The sequence below is a fragment of the Stigmatopora nigra genome, chromosome 9, assembly GCF_051989575.1.
Source record: "Stigmatopora nigra isolate UIUO_SnigA chromosome 9, RoL_Snig_1.1, whole genome shotgun sequence".
NCBI lineage: Eukaryota > Metazoa > Chordata > Actinopteri > Syngnathiformes > Syngnathidae > Stigmatopora > Stigmatopora nigra.
In genome coordinates this window covers 6,944,721-6,963,626 of record NC_135516.1, presented here as the reverse complement: position 1 = coordinate 6,963,626, position 18,906 = coordinate 6,944,721, and positions in this window count along the sequence as shown.

Sequence of the window (18,906 nt, the reverse complement as noted above, 5' to 3'; positions counted from 1 at the left end):
ATTAAACTACACTTGCAATGACTAATGAAATGGCCTGTATATTTGAAAAGAATTCATTGCAACCTTAATCCCGCATTTTATTCTATCACCAAAAGAAAAATCTTCAAAATATTTGTATTAAAGTAGTCTTACTAGTTAATTAGCAGTGAAGAGAAATCTATAAGCATTGTAGTGCTTATATCCCAAACTATTCTACAATGGGCTGTACACACATTTTAGATTGTAGTCAAGATTTTATCTATTTTGCCTTGCATGTAAAAGAAAAGTAACCCTTTTCCAAATTAATTTCAATTTTTATTTGGGATTTACTGAACAAAACAGAGCTTTTAACAAAACTGAAATTGTTATTACATTTTATTAACAAATTGCTCCCATTTTTGGCTTGCTATTATTTTTCTTCTAATTGCAGTTTTTAATAGAGGTGCTCTCACTAAATAGGAAAACTACAGGCACAATGGATGATTACCATATTGTCAAATTGTCAGACTTGATACAGGTCGCTTGTTTATTGCTATCATTTGATTTCAGCTCTACTGTCTGTAGAATACATATGAAATAGTCAACTTCTTTAAAAAAGCGTGTAATCAGCCGTCTATTTGCTATTTTATCAGGGCAGGTCTGTTAATACAGCTTAAAATGGGCCTCGGCTGCCATCCAAAAAAAAAACCACCACAATACCTTTTCTCTCCATGTCAACAGGCAGGCTGCAAACATTAAAAGAAGGTTTAAATGAGCACACATGAAATATCAAGACGATGTCTATGGTGATTCCTAAATGATGTCAAATCTCGGCCTTTTGTCGCGTGCATCATCCGCCGTTAGCAGATAATAGACAAGTTTTATTTGATTCCCTGACATGCAGCGAGATAGACGAAGCTGTAAATAAACAAGCATTGTTTGGCGAGGAGGTAGGGGGGGAAATGCATGCGTGAACTTCAAATGACAGTTCAATAGAAATGAATAGGCAAGAGCTTTCACGTAACATTTTTATATTTTTGAAATCTAAATGGATGCCAGCCTTTTGGAAAGAAGAGCCAAGGGGAATTAAGGCTGAAAGTGCACAGCAAGGAGGAAATCGACTTAATGCCATCAAATTTCCGCCCTATTCATTGCCAGGGAGAGAGAGAGTAAGAGATTAGGTTATATATCTGCTGTCAAGTGAAGAAGTTCACCTCAACACAATGATGATCAAACAGACATGCTTCATAATCTCATCCGCTATTGTGCCTCGACTACAGGTTGAGGAGGAAATCTTAGACAGGGACAGATTAAACGTGTGATGAAATGTTGGTGAAATATGACTGCAAGCCTATTGGACTTTTTTTTTCCCTTTCTCTTTTTCCTCAACCCACATAATCGCTATTAGTAACACACGCATCCGCTTGCATTTGAAATTTCAACACATTTATCGGTTCGGGATTGGAAATTGTCACCAAGTGATGGCTGCGTTTTATGGCTAATTAGCAGTGTGAAAGGGGAGCTTTTGAGGCTCCTGCGCAAAGGGAAAAATGCGTAGGTTTGAGCTATACCCAAAAGGCAAATTTGCTGAAAACTTTGGCGACGAGCATCAAGGGTGCCTAACGAGATGAAAAGGGGAGCTTTCTGTGGGATTAAAGTTACATTTTGAGGACTTTTTTTTTCCTGAATATTTTCAACATATGGAAAATCTAACTGCATTTATTTGATTATTAGAAGTCCATTGCAGAAATTGGTGCAAAAAGTCATAGTTTAACATGCCAGTCATTAAAACAATACAAGGATAATAGTTTCCCTTTTTGGTTTTATATTGTTTAAGCATTGCAGTTTACCTGTTATAAGACTATCATTGAAATTTACATTAAAGTTTATAAACATTTTTTGAGACCAAAAGAAAAGAAAATACCTAATTTGGCAATTCAAGACAATAATGTTCTTTTTTTTAAATTTATGAATTTATGATACCGAAAATAAGTCAAAGTATCAAATGCCAACTAAATTAATTTAACCTTCCTGGATGTTGTTATTGTGACTAGGCTGAATTTGCAATAATTGAAACAGAAAATGTTATTTTCCCCTTTATTATAAATAATCATGTTCACTAGAACATAACATTATTTCACTGAAATTGACATTGCTGTGAGATTTTTTTTTGGTAAAATGTGTGATAATTAAACCTATAACCTAATAGTATTTTATTTAAAATCAGTTACAGTTCAATCTAAATTGAGACAGATTTTTGTTGTAGTGTTGTATTACATGAAAGTTTCCCCCAGTACATAGCTTACGTTTCAAGTAGTACATTCTTTTTCTACATTAACTTGAATTGAATGGGTAATCCATCCAAATATAGAGACAAGTGTGGAAATAATTATTCAAATAGCTTGTTGCGCAAATCGTGTTAATGTAGCGCGTGGCAACCGTTTTTGATTCCCTGCTGCGAAACAAAAGCAAACATTAAAAACAGCCTTGTCTTGTTTTTTTTTTTGGAATCTGCCGGCTTATGGTGACAAGTATATAATCGATACAAATAGTTGTAAAGTGTCTGGAAATAGGCAGGCGATTTTTTAATTTTTTTTTTATTTTTTGCAGCTGCAGCATGGATGGAGTCGAGCAAATGACACAAGCTTTGATGGCTTGTATAGCTTTTTGAGATGAGCCTCTTTATGCCCGCTTGCCGCGCCATTATGGCTTTGTTGGAAAGCTTGTTTACCTGCTGATAACATACACTGGTGGATTCGGGAGCAGCGATCCAAAAATCTGCTGCCAAAGTCACTCAAGTCTCATTGTGCTGCAGCAAGGGGGGAAGAATGAAATGTTTACACGGAGGGGAATGCAAATGCTAAATGTGAAATCAAACTATGGGACCAATAAGGGATCAGAATAACTTTGCCAGGTTTTATTTTTAGCCCAGTTGCAATGCTACATTTGGGCAACTCTCTTTTTTTTCGTTTAGCCTCTGTGCAATTGGCTTTGCTCCGTGGCTGAAAAGACTAAAACTGTAAGGATCTCTGTCGGTCTCCGTGAAAGAAACGATCCCTTGGGCCTGGTGAAATCTAGGATGCAGTTAATACCTAATTCCCTTGAAGTGTGCATATCAGATGTCTCTTTTGTTATCTTGCATATCTACATGGAATCTTTCAATGACACTAAAACAATACCCACATTATTGCTAAAATAATAATGATCAGTATACTATAAACATTAGTCCTTACTTGCATCAGCCACAGATAACAGCAGTCATTGAAAATGAACATGAACACTCATACTGAACTGTATACTACGTATATACTATCAATCATCCGATATCTCTGACAAAAACATGAAGGGTGATCACAATTTTTCTATAGACACAGTAGTATAGTAATACAAAATATAGATTTTCAAATCATTTTTGACTCCTTAAATCAATTGGTCCCAAAATCAGTCATGAAAATTGACCCTTGCATCAAAAACATCCCCTATAAAAGTAGTTTTAACTTAAAAAAAGGGTTTGGAAATACAGTACATTCCCTTCCACTTCTAAGTAACTGAGACCCTCACCGCTATTCTCCTCCACTTATACTGAAGGGTTGAATTATGATTGTGTAGCACTGGACTTGCTCTTAGCTCCAATCGTACGCTTCCAATTGAGATGCAAAGAATTGAGATGCGACTCCATCTGGCGACAACCTGAAGATAAAAAGCCATCAAAAAGGATCAAAAAGCAGTTAGCTCATTTGTAATACCTTGCTCTAATACATTGGATGTGTTGTCTAGGAAAAAGCAAAAGGGTCAAGGGATACCCCCTTTGGTTGGCGTGTTAGACGAGCTTGGCCAGACCTTTGTTAGCCACGCTTTGCCCAGACAGGCAGGTCTCCAGGGGGCCAGCAGGACCCCACAGACGGGCAACTAAGGAGGCCAGGTGACCCTGTATCTGAGGTTAGCAGGAAACACTAAAGAGGGATGGGCCGCGAGCTGAGGAGCCACTGAGTGCGAGTGTGTGAGGCTGGTGATGGCAGCTGTCAATGGTTTGGAAGGAGAAGCAGACAGATTGTGCGTTCTGTTGGTGCAGCCAGTTCGCCACCTGGCAGGCTTTTCCTTGTTAGAACTTCTTGCTGTTTCTCTGCTCATCACACAAATGTCGCTCCTCTCATCCGCCATCGCCGGGGGAAGTTGGATTTGTCAAAGTGTTTAACGCCGATTGCTCAGTTCGGCAATTCTTGCAAGTGCGATCTGAGTTATGCGAGGAATCGCCGCCGTTTCAGATGTGTCCGTGAGAAAAAGCCTGATGAATATATTTCCAATTTTTTGTTAAAAATGAAATTATTCAGATAAAAACACATTTTAGAGATAGCGTTGGTGTTTTTCAAAGGATTACAGATTTAAATCATTTAAATTTTTATAGTCCATTCATCCCATGAGTTTAATGGCATTTTCAGTATGTCCATTTTTCATTGTGTATACATATATATGATGCTATTTTTTTCGATTGAATTGCTGAAATGAATAATATTTCATTGTTTAAAGATGTACCAAGATTATGTCGCTATGTTTGTCTTGGCTGAAGAAAAAAAATACTAGAACAGCGATACCATATTTTTTTTAAATTATATGTCGCACCTGAGTATAAGTCGCACTGTCCAACGAATGCACAATTAAAAAGGGAAAACATGTATAAATCAGACATGAGTATAAGTTATGCATCATTATATGTTAAATTAATACCAAAATAGGGAACAACATACATGTTAATGCAACATATTACCATTTTTTTAAATAGCCTAAAAAACACAACATAAACTGTTGCTGACCATAGTGAGAAAAAAAGACAAGTCGCAGGTCCAGGTAAACAATGAAAAAGTGCATCTTATAGTCCGGAAAATACCGTAATCATCCTTTGTCTTTGCAATTTGAAATATAATTACTATTGGAGATAAATGCCATTTTTTGGTATCGTAGCTGAACCCACATCATATGAACCAGACAATGCGCAGAGCTTGAATATTGCTTGCCAAATCAGAATTTGGACCAGTGCCTTCATTGATCATCCCAAGGTATATGCCTAAATGGTGTCATTTACAACATTGCAATTGTTTTTAAGATAAAGAAAATGTCAGTAAATAACCAACTGTTCTCGTTGACAAAAATGAAAACATTCTACTCACTTGCAGATTTAAACTTTGGTGTATTTTCTACTTGTAACATTTTAACACAAGTTTCATCCAACTTGCCTTACAGCTCAAATTATAGACATTTTCCAAATATGACCTGGTTGACACAAAGTAATGAGTCCAATGTATAAAAGGGTGTTTTAATACTGATCTCCTGCTTATTTCTAAATATTTGTATGTTTTTTAATCTTTTGAAAAATGTATAAATGGTTCATGATAATGGTTAAATAATGTGATAATAATAATCATTTCATCCGTTCATTCGCACTCACAATAATAACCTTGAAAATATGAATTTGACAAATATGAATTTTAATTTCAGGAAGAACGTTTTGTTTGAATGATGCATCATTCCTGGTCATTTCTGTTGATACAGAACATCAGAGTGAAGATCAATCCTCCAACTCATCTTTGTCACGGTAAAAGTCCTTGATAAATGTTGAAAATCAGCTAATTTCGTAACCGTTATTTTAAACCATTTTTGTGACATCCTTTTAAAACTACCCAGGTGTGCTTTCTAAATGACATAGGCATTGTTTAAAGTTCAGCTGTGAGTTATTTTTATTTTATTTTTTTAAGAGAATATAATTTTCAACTTTTAAATCCTATCATTGCGGTAAACACTGCTCTATGCTTCAGTTGAATGGTGAAAGAAGCACAGCTTAAAAAGTACATTTAAAAATCAAATTTGGCAGTCAGTTCTTGTTCCAACAGGATTAAAAAAAAAAAAAAAGTCTTTCATTGGATATAAATATATGCAAAGCAAGTGGCGTGGTGATCTGGGTGCCAGAGGTGGCGCTTTACTCGGGATATTCTGGCTTGGGCCTGTAAGGGACATAAATTAACATGAATTAACACATGCATGCAAAGAAAATAATTAATTCAAGTTATCAGTCACCTCTTCCCTTCCAGGAATCTGATTGACAAGATAAAGTAATGTGCAAACTGCTTTTTCAAAAGCTTAACAGCCTGGAGCGCCCCTCCTATTTAGTTAGTCATTCCCTCAGTATCACACCCGGAATCTGTCATTTCACAATTTTCTCCCGTAATGCATATGTGCCGCTCGCACCGCTCCACTACAGCGACTGCCATGTAGCGCGTTGACACGGCGGATGACACCATTCACGTCCAGCATTCACTTCCATATACAGCACACATCTGAGGCAGACGGGTCAAGAATATGGTACATTCTGTTCCCTCACATTTTTTTTTTTTTGCTTTTCTGCGACATCGTTAAATCATCGCTACGTTACGCCATACAAAGTGTACATATTGTAAAAAAAAAAGACCAGATTTAAGATGAATACTTTAGTTTGGATAAAAGATTTAAAAAATGAATCCTTAACCCCCTTCAATCCTTAGATTTAATGTGCTTCTTATTCCATATGCTCACACTACTAAAGACAAATCAACAACTTTGTTTTAAGGTTCAATTCTTAAGTGAAACATCACATTTTGGAGAACCTAAAGAAATGCCCTTCTTGCATCATCCCAAGGTAAGTCATTTTTTTTCCTTTGAATTTGAACTTGAAGTGATTATGATTGAATTAACGAATGCAAATATGTTGTTTAAAACAAAATTGAATGAAGACAACAACAAAAAAAGTGTCCCGAGGAGTTCAGTGCGGACAAAAGTAGTTCTGTTAGTTGGCGGCTTGGTGTCAGTCGGTCCCGGCCCCATGTGGCCTTCACCGTTCAGGCCTGCCTGCAAAATGACTGAAGCCGGGCACATGGCACATTGTTCCCGGCCCACCCCCCCTCAAACACCCCCTCCTGTCTCTGTGAAAAGAGTTATGCTGTCTGTTTTGAATGGACAGCGTTTTGCTTTGTGTGTGCCACCAAAACAGAGGGCAAAGTTAGTCAGCAAGTTGCTTCTGCATTCTGATTCTTCGAGCCCTCTTTTTTGTAACAAAGTGTAGTACAATGTTACTCACTGTATTCCAGCCGAATGGCGCGCTGAAGGTAAGAACACTCCGCTTGCACAGGCTATAAAGTGTTGGACCACGTGTGTGTGTGTGTGTGTGTGTGTGTGTGTGTGTATATGTGTGTGTTGAATCAGATAGTTGTCACTGGTTTGATTCCAAACAAGTACAATGATCACACGGGGTTCGAAAGTGTGCAACAAAATGCCAGAGAGCGATGCCGTTGAAATATTTATATGGTTTTATCTGATCTATTTCCTAACCACTAGGTTTGCCCATGAATCCCTGGCACTTTTTATATTACCTAGAGGCAAATAGTATATAGATTTATACAAGTTATTTCTAACAAGAGCCAAACCATTCCTCTGGAAACTAGGCTGCAGATCAAAGGATTGTTTTGATCTCGACTTAGCATATTTGTTTAACCTAGCCAGTGATTCTGAAAAGTGCACAAGCTTTTCGGTGATATGCAGAGCACCCTTTATCCGTCTTTTTCTTCTGTTCGCTTTGGATTTAAGTACTTTCTGTATTTAGGAGACAACTGGATTTGCCAGCTTTTGAAATGTAGTTGCCCACTGCAAGCAGTCTTGGCACTCGGAAATAGATAACTAGGTACGTTCCGCTGTTAATCCTGATCGGCCTTGTAATAGTATTTGTGGACTGTACCGCGCTCAATTAGGGCATAATGTGCTATTTTTATTTTCCTTTACGTTGGATTAAATGTGAAAATGTGTTTGTTTTTCTGCCATGTTTCCAGCTTCTGTTTACAGATGTTTTGGTATTGTTTTAGTTCTATACTCCCCCATAAAACAATGTTGAAATGTTCTTTTTAAAACAGATGCCAGGGCTATCAGAATAGTTTCTGGAATGCTTCAGAGAATGCATATGTGCACAATGCCCCAATTCTCCCTTAAGCGGGTCATTCACATTGCCAATGGAGAGTTCAATTCTAACAGGAGTTCCATTAGATAATTGTCAAATTCAACCATTTGAAAAGCACTTTTTTGGACAGTCAGGACTTGACAGTGTGTGGTTCATTGCTGTTTCATCTGTAGGTATCTATTTTGTGTGTTTGAAAATGTTGTAGAAACAAATCACACATTCGAATTTTGCCAGGTGGAAGAAAGCATTGTACAACAGATCCACTGTTACCGACAAATTCATCCCTGGATAACCAGTAATGATCAACTAACTACTTCTATAAGGATACATGACACTTTTAAATTGTATTATTTTATTTTCATTACATCCAAATGGTCCAGGTCGGTCCACCTGTGTGGAGTTTGCTCGGGCCTGTGTGGGTATTTTCCGGGTAGTTCGGTTTCCTCCCACATTCCAAAGACATGCATGGTACGCTAATTGGACACTGTAAATTGCCCCCACGTAAGAGTTGTCCGTCTCCTCGTGAGCTGCGATAGGCTGACCAAACGTCCAGCGACCAAACGTCCGGTCAGGCCTCTACGTCAGTTGGAACGAAAACCTGCACCCACTGTGGCCTGTGAGGACCGTTTTGGACAACCATGCCTTATTTTGTAAATCCAGCGTTCAGTTTGTAGTGTAAATAACAAAATATGAGTTTATTGATTTTTCAACACCTAGAATTAGTGTTCTTTTACTGACACCCGGCAGAAATGTATCAAATTCTTGGGAAAAGTCCATTATGCGAAAGTAGGACTCTGGTGGGAAACTGGCTTAATTTGCACAGTTCCTGCCCAGCCTTTCTTTGGTTTTGGGAAAGATGAGCCCAGGTTTTAGCGGGAGCCAAAAGAGGGGGCAGATGGCTCACAAGGGGGATAAACCTGGGAAGTCATGCTGTAAATGTGTTCTACAGAAAACAATGAAAGGAGCGGACAAAGCGATTGTGGCAAAGTCCTTTGGAAAATGGGAAAGCGGCTCTCTAAGGTCCAGGACCGTGGAGAAGCCGGATGAGCCCTCCGAAGAGAGCGATGATGAGAAGCCGTCCAGGAGCACCTGCGAGGACCCTCAAGTCGGCGAAAAAATAGCAGATAAAAGTAGCGTACCTCCTCACCGCCCCGTTCGTATAGCTACGTCCCCAAGCTTATTTTGTCTTGAGGCAATTTTAATTATTACTGAGGCGACTTGTTTTGTTTTTTTTGCTGTTTTGACTCTCTGGCCTGCCACATCCGGAGAACAAACAGACCACATTGTTGGGCAGGAGAATTCCTTTTGGAGGCAAAGTGTGTCTCAGATGATACCGCGCTGCCAGCAAAAGACAAAGCAAAAAATAGCAAGCACAAAAACAGTCACAGGTGCACGGGAAAAAGAGGCAAGCGACTGAATGGTCACCGCGGTCCCCGGGAGGTCTTTCAGTGTTAGCCAGTGCGGTGGGTGGACTTCTGACAAGGACGCTGGTGCGCAGCCAGGTAGAGTGTGTAACTGAGAATGCGCCCGTTTATTCTTTTCACATGCTAATGCGGCTCCTGTGCGACTCGGAAAAAGCGTCAAACTTTTTCCTCTCAGTTAACATTTGTTGTTGATGCAATAGCTGTTCTTGTATCACAGTGGTGGGTTGATTCAAAGGCTCCCCCGATTGCCTTTAGGAGCTTTTGGGAGGGTGCCAAGGGACGCGGGATGAATAAATCCTACTGTCCATCATGGAAAAACATACACATGCAGTGTAAACAGGTTCATATATTTGCCTTCAAGACCCATGAATGCAAATCCAATGATTGCATTATATTGTCCATAGAACTGTCAGAGGAGACAGTCTTGGCCTACTTTTGCAATACCAACATTTTCTCTATACTGGATTATTTAATTAGATCATGGTATTTATCAAAATATCTGTACTTATCCAGGCCATTTCTGCTTCACAGGGTTTTCTCAGTTTACGACAGTCTACGATCTGTCGTGGTTACGAACGACTTGGAATGAACGCGTTTGCAGTATGCAAGTCAACGGAGAGACTAATGGTAAGGAGTTGCTCTCTTTTGTCTTTTGTAAGTGTATTATTGAATTATAAGAAATGTTTTCCTCACAGTAGAATAGAGAGGTAACTTTAAACCTTGTAAACATCCAACAATTGACCAACTGCAGAGTTTATATGGTGGTATATAGGGTTCCATAACTGCTTATCTTGGACCCCCAAATGAATCTAAAACCACTGAGCCAAAATAATACCACCAACTTCCTATCTATCTAAATATTAATAAATACTTTTGTGAAATGAAGGATTATACCAAACGAGAAGTGGAATGGGTTAACACTAGGCCCCCATTTTTGTAGTTTGTTACTTGTTTGTTTTGAAAACCTCAGATGGTTTTAACCCTATTCCTAACAAATATAGCTACAAACTGACTTAATAACTTTTACAATCTGCATTTTCCTCAAATAGTTAGCACATCCATCTGACAGTTATGCGATCAAGTATATAAACCTGGGCTCAGGCCTTCCTATGTGAAGTTTCTATGCTCTCCCCGTGCCTGCCTGATTGAACACTCCACATTGTCCGTATGCTATGAGTGTGTGTGTGTGTGTGAATGAATGAATGATATTGTATCTCTTTGTGCACTCCAATTGTCTGCTGACCAATTCAGATTGTACCTTACCTACTGCTTGTAGATAGCTGGGATAGGCTCCAGCTCCCTCGTGACCCTTGAGGATACATTTTGGAAAAAATTATGCATTTTACTCCCCGCAATTCCTACTGTAAATTATCATCAATAGGACCCATTAAGTTATGCATCTGTCTATCCATCTACAATTAATTTCTCCCTCTGTTTACCCTGTACAACGATAAAATATGAAGACTTGGCACCCTAAAAAGATGTTCCTAACGAGCTGATATGAATTATGACAGCATTGCCTATAATGTCACCCACATGACAAATGTATTGCCTTCTGACAATTTGGCATTCCCACTAGAGGCCTTTTTTTACCTTCTAGTACAAAACTGCTTCAAAAGCCTACCATCTGCATTTCGAAGAACTCTCTTCTGCCTAGCCATTAAAATGAAATGGGGAAAAAAAACGGCGTTCTGTCTCGAAGGACAGCGTTCCGATTTCAGCCCCTCTCGCTTGCATTACTGCGTGTTCATTGTAATTATGGGGAAGGAGTGTTGCCAAGCTTGCGCGCCGGATGCCAGGTGCACCATCGGCGAGCGCTTTTTCCACAACTCTTCTCCGCATGCTACTGCGCTATTAGTTCACTGCTGCTTTCAGTCTTATTTTTTTTTGGGGAGAAGAAAGTAGACGACTTTACCGTGTTCCATTTTTTCTTCCCTGTTCCCTAAGCCTGCTTATAGGTTATGTGACTGCTGTGTGAAATTGTATCCCAATATTGGCACTGCATCCATGTGAGGGAGTCTTGTAAAATAGCTTTACTTAGCGCCTTTTTTTTTTATTTGCTGGCATTTTCCGAAGATAGCAAACGCACAAACGCCGACCGTGATCGGATTAGTCGTTCGACGAAATGATGTAACTCTTTGTTTGTCTAGTGTGACATGCAGCTTTCTGTCTATGCTTTAAGTTCAGTGGTCATCACGTCAATATGCACATAATCCATGAGTACAATAGCTGACAGCTCGAGTTAATCGCACACTCGCAGATCCTGCCTCCGATTCTTTAAGGAACGCCAGGCGTTTAATTTTTCAACTTTGCTTGTGTTCTTCTGTAGTGAGATTGAAATTGCATGTGATGAGTGTGAAGTGTTTCCTTAAGCGTCCATGCAGAGTGCTAGGAACCACATGCCAAGTACCGTCCACGCTTTTGCACCTCAGGACATTTTTGCTTTTACGGCGGCGCAAAGGTGTGTCGAGACAAAAACGGTAATTACACAATTTATGACGGGGAATCAGGGAAGGCATCTCCGCAGATCACGCTTATTTACATTTTAATTACGACAATTACTTGTTTTCCTGTTCTTGTTTTTTTTGGGATGTGGCCACCGTCAGCCCAATTCCACCCCTGCACGAAAAAGATGCATAAAAATGTTTTCCACCGGCGCTTTAGATGCTTGTTTATCACTTTTAAATACCGTCATCTTTGCTGAAATCCCCTCTCAAAAGAACCTTTCACTTGCTGGAATAAATTCAAATTAAAATTTAAATCCCTCTTTGCATTTCTTCAGCCTTTTTTTTTTTTTTTTTTAAATAGCTGCCTCCTTTTTAGAAAGCTGTTTATGTAGTGATCTGCTCATAATCCAGTTTGTTTCTCAACAGCGAAAAAAACACACACACACACACACACACACATGTACACAAACAGAGAAACAGAGAAATCGTATTATCACTATCTTGGAGAGATGATGCGAGAAATCAGGGAGTATAAATGTCTACGGATCTGGACAAGTTTTCAAAAGTTGCCAGGCTAAAAAAAAATGTAAAAGAAGAATACGCTTATCTGTCTTCATAAAGATGAAGGAATACCAGGTTCTTTAGTGACACTCCATTAAATACTTGACATTTTTTTTGTTGCATGTTTTTCTCTCTGTTTGTAGATTAGTCATGTTGATTGATGTCCTCGTGACAAAAGATTGGAAGATTAAACCCACCGTTGTCATTCAAATCTGACGAGATGGTCACCCTCCAGGAGCCGTCAGTGAAAAAAAACAAAAAAAAAAACAATATCCAATCAGAAATGTTACATGCAGCAGACGTTATCACACGGTGGTGTTTTGATGAGAGGCCATTTCAGATGGTGGGCAAAGGAGGACAACGGGGATTATTTGATTTGGTTAAGCGCGATTGCAAGTATTGTTTAGAAACAAATGGCAATTGTATTTCCAGAAAGTTCGGCAACATGGAAACAAAGGCAAAATCAAAGAACACCTCATTTTAATCACTCAAAAAAAGGCAAGAAACTTACTTTATAATCAGTCGCTTTGTTTGCCTCAAAGGGCATTTGTTTGTATACATAATCACAAAAATTGCAAATCATTTCCACTGCATGTACTCATGTATTCAGTAAGTCATTTTTGCTTATTTGAAATTCTTTTCACAGTTGTCATTACCAATCCTTGATTAATCTTATCCTAAAACAAAGTGATTATTAGTTGAATACATATTTATTTACCTAGAAATTAGACAAATGTTCTTATTATTCCATTTTGGCATTTTACCAACAAATAAGATATTTTGGACAGCAGTCTCGATGTGTTATTCTACGGTATATTAAATTCTATATTATGCCAAGCTATACACACACACACTCAATAATTTTATTTTTTATTTGCTTTTTTCACGTCTTTTACACGCAATCAGACTAGTGCTTAGTTTGCAACTCTTAACAAATAAGATCAAACCACCATTATCCTCTTCAATCTTGCACCTAATAAATTGAGATTAATCTTAAATAAATCATTTCCAACTTTTATATTTTGTGAAAATGTCTCATTGAATTATAATTTTAATTCTCTCTGGCTTACAATAGCAGAGACCTCAATCCCTACCATGGACAGCGATAAACGTCCAATCCTTTTGATATGGGGAAAGCTGGCAGTAAATCATCACTTTCTAGCCCCCCAGTAATTTGTGCAAAGTTATATTTCTTCAAATTACTCCAGAACATCTTAAGGTCAGGTAAACCTGACCTGACCGAAAAGAAAAAAAGAAAAACCATCTATTTATTTATTTTCATTTGTTGTACTACAACCTTTTCCATCTTTCTTATCATTTAGCGCTACCATTCATTCCACAGGCTTAACCATATTTATGACAGTCATGTTTATTAGTATTACAATCACAATTTCCAAGTACTCATGGGACACACAGAACAGCAGACAGCAATGCCTCCCCATCACTTTTGTGTCTAGACACACTATTACGGCCACCAAGGTCATTACCCGTGCTCACATTAATACACACCTGTTACCATTGTCTCCCCCACTCGCTTTTTTGGCCCAACATCTAAGCCGCTATCTGGCCTTTAAGAGACGTGTCTGCTTTCATTGTGCTCCTGCCCGAGTAGAAAAAGATGGGCCGAGACCCCTAGAGACTCCCGCGAATGTGCGTGTCGCCGCCCAATGACAATGAGTCGCTGGCCTGTGAACCGCAAAAGCCAAGCGTGGACTGACCACTCAGCCGGTGATTTGTCTCATGTGAGCGTTTGAGGGCAGCACAGACCGAGTGGTGAAGGCCAATAAAAGATGCTCTTTATTATCAGTGGCAAATCAGAAGCAAAGCAGAACCTTAGTATGACTTTTTGAAAGAAAAGACATATATACTACTATTTCCACTACAAGCCTGGCAAAAAATGATGGAATCACTGGTGGATGTTCATTTATTAGTTTTATTGTATTGAAAAAAAGTCATAATTGGCCAAAGGCTGGGCCTTCGACAAGAAAAATGGCTTAAAAGGGAATGACTGTGGTTACATTAGCCTCCCAAACTCAAATTAAAAGTTTAAAGAGACACAATTGATGAAATATCAGGAAGGAGGAGCTTTATTTAGATGGAAATTAATCTAGTATACATACAAGCATACCTAAGTGGCTGTCATACTTCTTTCTTGATTGTTATCAAAAAATACAACTTTCAACATTATTATAATACTATCAGACCAAGTTAAACCAATTATGGTACTGTATTCAAATTAAACAGTAAAAGAACATGTTGAAAAATAGTTTTATACATCGTCCTTTTGAATTGGCTGAATCCATTTGCATTCATTTTGCAATGTGATTTATTTTTACTACTCATAACATTGCCATCTTGTGAATCTGATGGGACACAGTCCCTCTTGTATCAATCAGGGGATCATTTACACCTGTTACTGGCCCCCCAATGCAACCTCATGCTTTATTTTGAACAATTTTATGGATTACAAAATAAAACCAGCCCCACCTGTGGGGGAAAAAAGTTATACCCAGTGCTGTTAGGCTTGTACTGCATAGCAAAACATCACTTCCCTAGATAGGAAACATTTGTCTGTAAAAGATGTGAAATGTTATGTTGATGTCTTCAAAGGATCCGCAATGAACATATTGTGAGTTTGTTGCCGGTCACACATGAATGGGCCCAAAGGGGACGGCAGGGATGTCTTCTAATCGTTGCTTTTAAGTGAGACGCAGTTTAGATAGTGATCCCCATGAAAAAGCTACTAAAGAATATCTCCTTTTCCACTGACATTAACATAAAGATATAGTGTGTTTCCCCCAGCCATATCAACAACATGTACTTATGTTGGTTTTCGTCTATTTGCATATGCAAATGCTTGTTTTTTTTTCTTCCCGCAAGAGTTAATTCATTCCTTTTATGTCACTTTGTAGAGTGAACAGGCGGCATCAAGTGTGGCAACAATGAGGCATCAGGACCACCAAGAAGATGCGTTTGCGTCACATTAGCGCCAGCATTGACAGCTAAGATTAAGCACAGTTTAATATAGATTTTGTACACCTCGTCGCAATTCAATGGGGCCGTGGAAATACGCTTTGTTTGCGCGTACGGGCTGCCACATGATATTAGTCGCATTGTTTTGTGGTGGATTGTAGGATGCGCTGTGATTTGAGTGAGAGCTGGAAATTAACTTTGCTTGGGCGCATTGGTTTTGCAGTTGTTGGCTATGCTGTAGTCAATATGAAACATAAAAGGCTGCAAAGTATTGACACGTGTTTGAAAGTTAGTTTTTTAAATGTAAAAACAAGGGAGAATTTGCCTTTTTCTGCACATTTGTTTTATTAATGGAATACAGCTCAGTATTATAAACACAGTATAATGGACTAAAGAAGTAACATATCCCGTTGATGTAACCTTATTTACAAACGGTAAATTCTTGAGCATTAGAAGCTGAGATGAAGCACTGCCGGATATAGATTGAGTCCACGTTCATGCAATTGAATAGCCCTAAGTACTCTTTGTTTGGGCTGCCACATGACATTAGCTGCATTGTTTTGTGGAAATTGCAGGGTGCGCTTTGCTGCGGAGTGAGTGAGCGAGCGAAGTTCCAGCGCCGACCCGGTGACCCTCTAGTGCATTAGAAGAAGTGAGGCCGACGTGTTTATGTAGGTTTTGTTTGCGCGAGGAAGGTATGCCGCTCCAAAACAACGGGGTGCCGTGACACTTCACTGGGCTTGCATCATTTGCAGCCGAATGCAAAAAGCTTTTAGACACAGATGTGACCCATTGTAATACCTTTCTAAATGCAATCAAACACTTTCTACAAATACGAGGCAGCACTTTTAAAAATGCGCACCCTTGTTTGACATGTAATTTTGTCCAACCCACTCCTCCATCAGCCTCCTTTTTTTTTTACTCAGGGGATGGAATATGCTCAACTAAACAGCAGTTTATGTTTTATCGCAATGAGATTTTATATTTTGGTATTTTTCCACAAACATGTGAACAGATGTTTGGAGCATAAACAAGAATATTACATTTTGCTAGCAACGCAATATGTCAGCGTGGCATTGACACAAGTTGATTTGTCGTCTTGACACTGGAAATAATCCAAGCTTGTTGTTGTCCCCACGGCGACATTGTTGTTTGATAAGATGCTTTAGATAGATTCGGCTTCGCCTACGACGCCGGCTTCTCGTATTCTTCTCTTTCTCCTTTTGTGCGTGCCCCAAGCCGAGTGTGGTTCTGGAAGACTGTTGGGAATTAGACTTTCAAATGAGCCATTAAACAAGGTGACGATCAACCGCCAGACCTTTAAGTAACAATCGTATTGGTGCATGGAGAAAACAAGTGGAAATACATTGTGACTCCATATTGTGTTCTCACGTTGGTTCCCTTGAGATTCAACCATGCAACGAGGGAGGGGTGATAAGCATGTTTGGGTGGCCTCTTCCATCAGCTGGGTAAAAAGGAAAGGGGGGGAGCTCTTTTTTTTTAACAGCCACAACCTCCCTCCCCCTGTTTTTGCACCCCCTCACCCCCTTTCTGCCCTCAGGCTCCACCCAGAAGTGTGGTTGCCTTTTGTCATTGTAATCTGGCCGTGTTTGCTAAACGCTGCCACTGTTTACTCTCCGCCACGGGGGCTTGTATGAACAGGAGTCAGCAGGACGACGGGTGACATCACTTTTGCAGCAGGGGCAGTTGGGGGTGGGGGCACATTTGTGATTTCTCAGGACCCCTTTTTTTTTTTTTAATTAATCGAGGGACAGCGACCATGGCCTACAGGGAGGAATTAAACCCGGCCGACTTGAATAACGGGCTAGGCAGCAGTCATTGTTAATCACCCCAAATCATTTCCAGGTTACCTCTTTCATAGATAGACAAGGTTTTTTACATTGAAATGAAATGGAACAGACTGACAGGTAGAGAGACATTTACCAGGAAGAAGAAGAAGAACAGGGGTAGCGAATGGGGAGGATCAAATTAATAGACAAGTATTTCATATCGTCTATTTGTGTTGTTGCCGTAGCGATAAAGTCGCAGACATCGAAAATGGTCTGTTGAGCCATTGTTATCATCCCTGGCCATCTGCTGCTGAGGAGTGACATTCCCTCTCATTTGCATGATGAGTGATGTATGAGGAGGTTGGGAGGGCATATGCCTTGGTCTTATGACAAAGCCAGGGAAAGTTTATTTTTTCTCTCTCTTTAAATACCACGGGAAATGAATACAGGCAAATAAAGCAATTATATCATTTAGAAATGTGAGCCTTTGCAGACAGATTTGTGAGTGTTTGCATGGTCATTCAAAAATGCAATTGCCTTTTTTTTAATCAAAAAGCAGTGAAGGTTTTTCTATTGAAATTTCAAAGAAAACAAACATGACTTAATAATAGATAAACAGTTTTAATTGCTCATTCCCTCATAATTAACCAGATTTTGACTTTCTTAAAGTGGTATCCAAATTTTTATGTATGATCAAATTCAGGACCACGTATAACATAATTCTATGTTTTTCAATATCTTCTTTTGGTTTGCAACTCTTACTATAGAGAAAATGTGTTTAAAATACAAACCAAAAAAAATATCTTACATCTAATTAATAGGTCACAGTTAATTTCTCATTAGCCAGCGATGATGATGTCACGTGATGATCCATGCGTATATTGTAAACATGCATACATTGCTTCATCTCGTGACACGTCATCATCAACGCGACACGGTCCCAGTGAGTCAGAGGTCCTCTCCCAACCCAGACGATAGGGAGTCCACCCTAATCCCTTCTGGGCATTTAAAAGAAAAAATGCTCCTGATGTTTAGTTGTGGTTACGTTAATGAAAAAATTACATCAAGGTGTTTTGACTATGTCAATGGTTATTTACCACTTACCACATATTGAATAATTTGCTTTATAATAAAGTAAAACATAATCATTTACGTAATTTAACCAATAATTTTTTCCACATTATGTCAATTCCAACTTGCTTTTAATACTTTAGTTCTTTGACTTAAAAAGAATAAATGTAATGTTAAGTCTTTTCAGCTAAACTTATCAGGTTGAATAACAAATATTGTGAAAAATGGACAATAATTACAATAGAGTTTTAACTGTTTTCTCCCAAATCTGCTGCAAAGGTATACTTTTCCATTAGTTATAAAAAGAGCTTGAGAGTTTTGTAAAGTTTTTGCATATTAAAATAAAATATAAGAAATAAGATAGGCATTTTACTTTTAAAATATTAGCTAGAAATTAATATCTTGCAAGTGTAGCTGTTTTTACACATTTCTACTAATCAGATGTTTCAGTCTTGTGCTTTTTATTCCTCTGAGCACTGACATTAGGCAGAAAATTATTATAAAATATTACAAAACTTATTAGCCAAGCCTTGGGAGTGATGCCCCTTTTTTCTCTTACAAATCTGTGTGTTCACATACTGTAGTAGATGCGCGCTTGTGCATCTGCCTCGTTGTTTGTGTGTGTGTGTGTGTGTGTTTTGTGGCTGTGGGAGTAGAGCGAGGAGGAGGAGGAGAATGGGGGCGGGCGGGGGGAGCTGGGTCGAGGG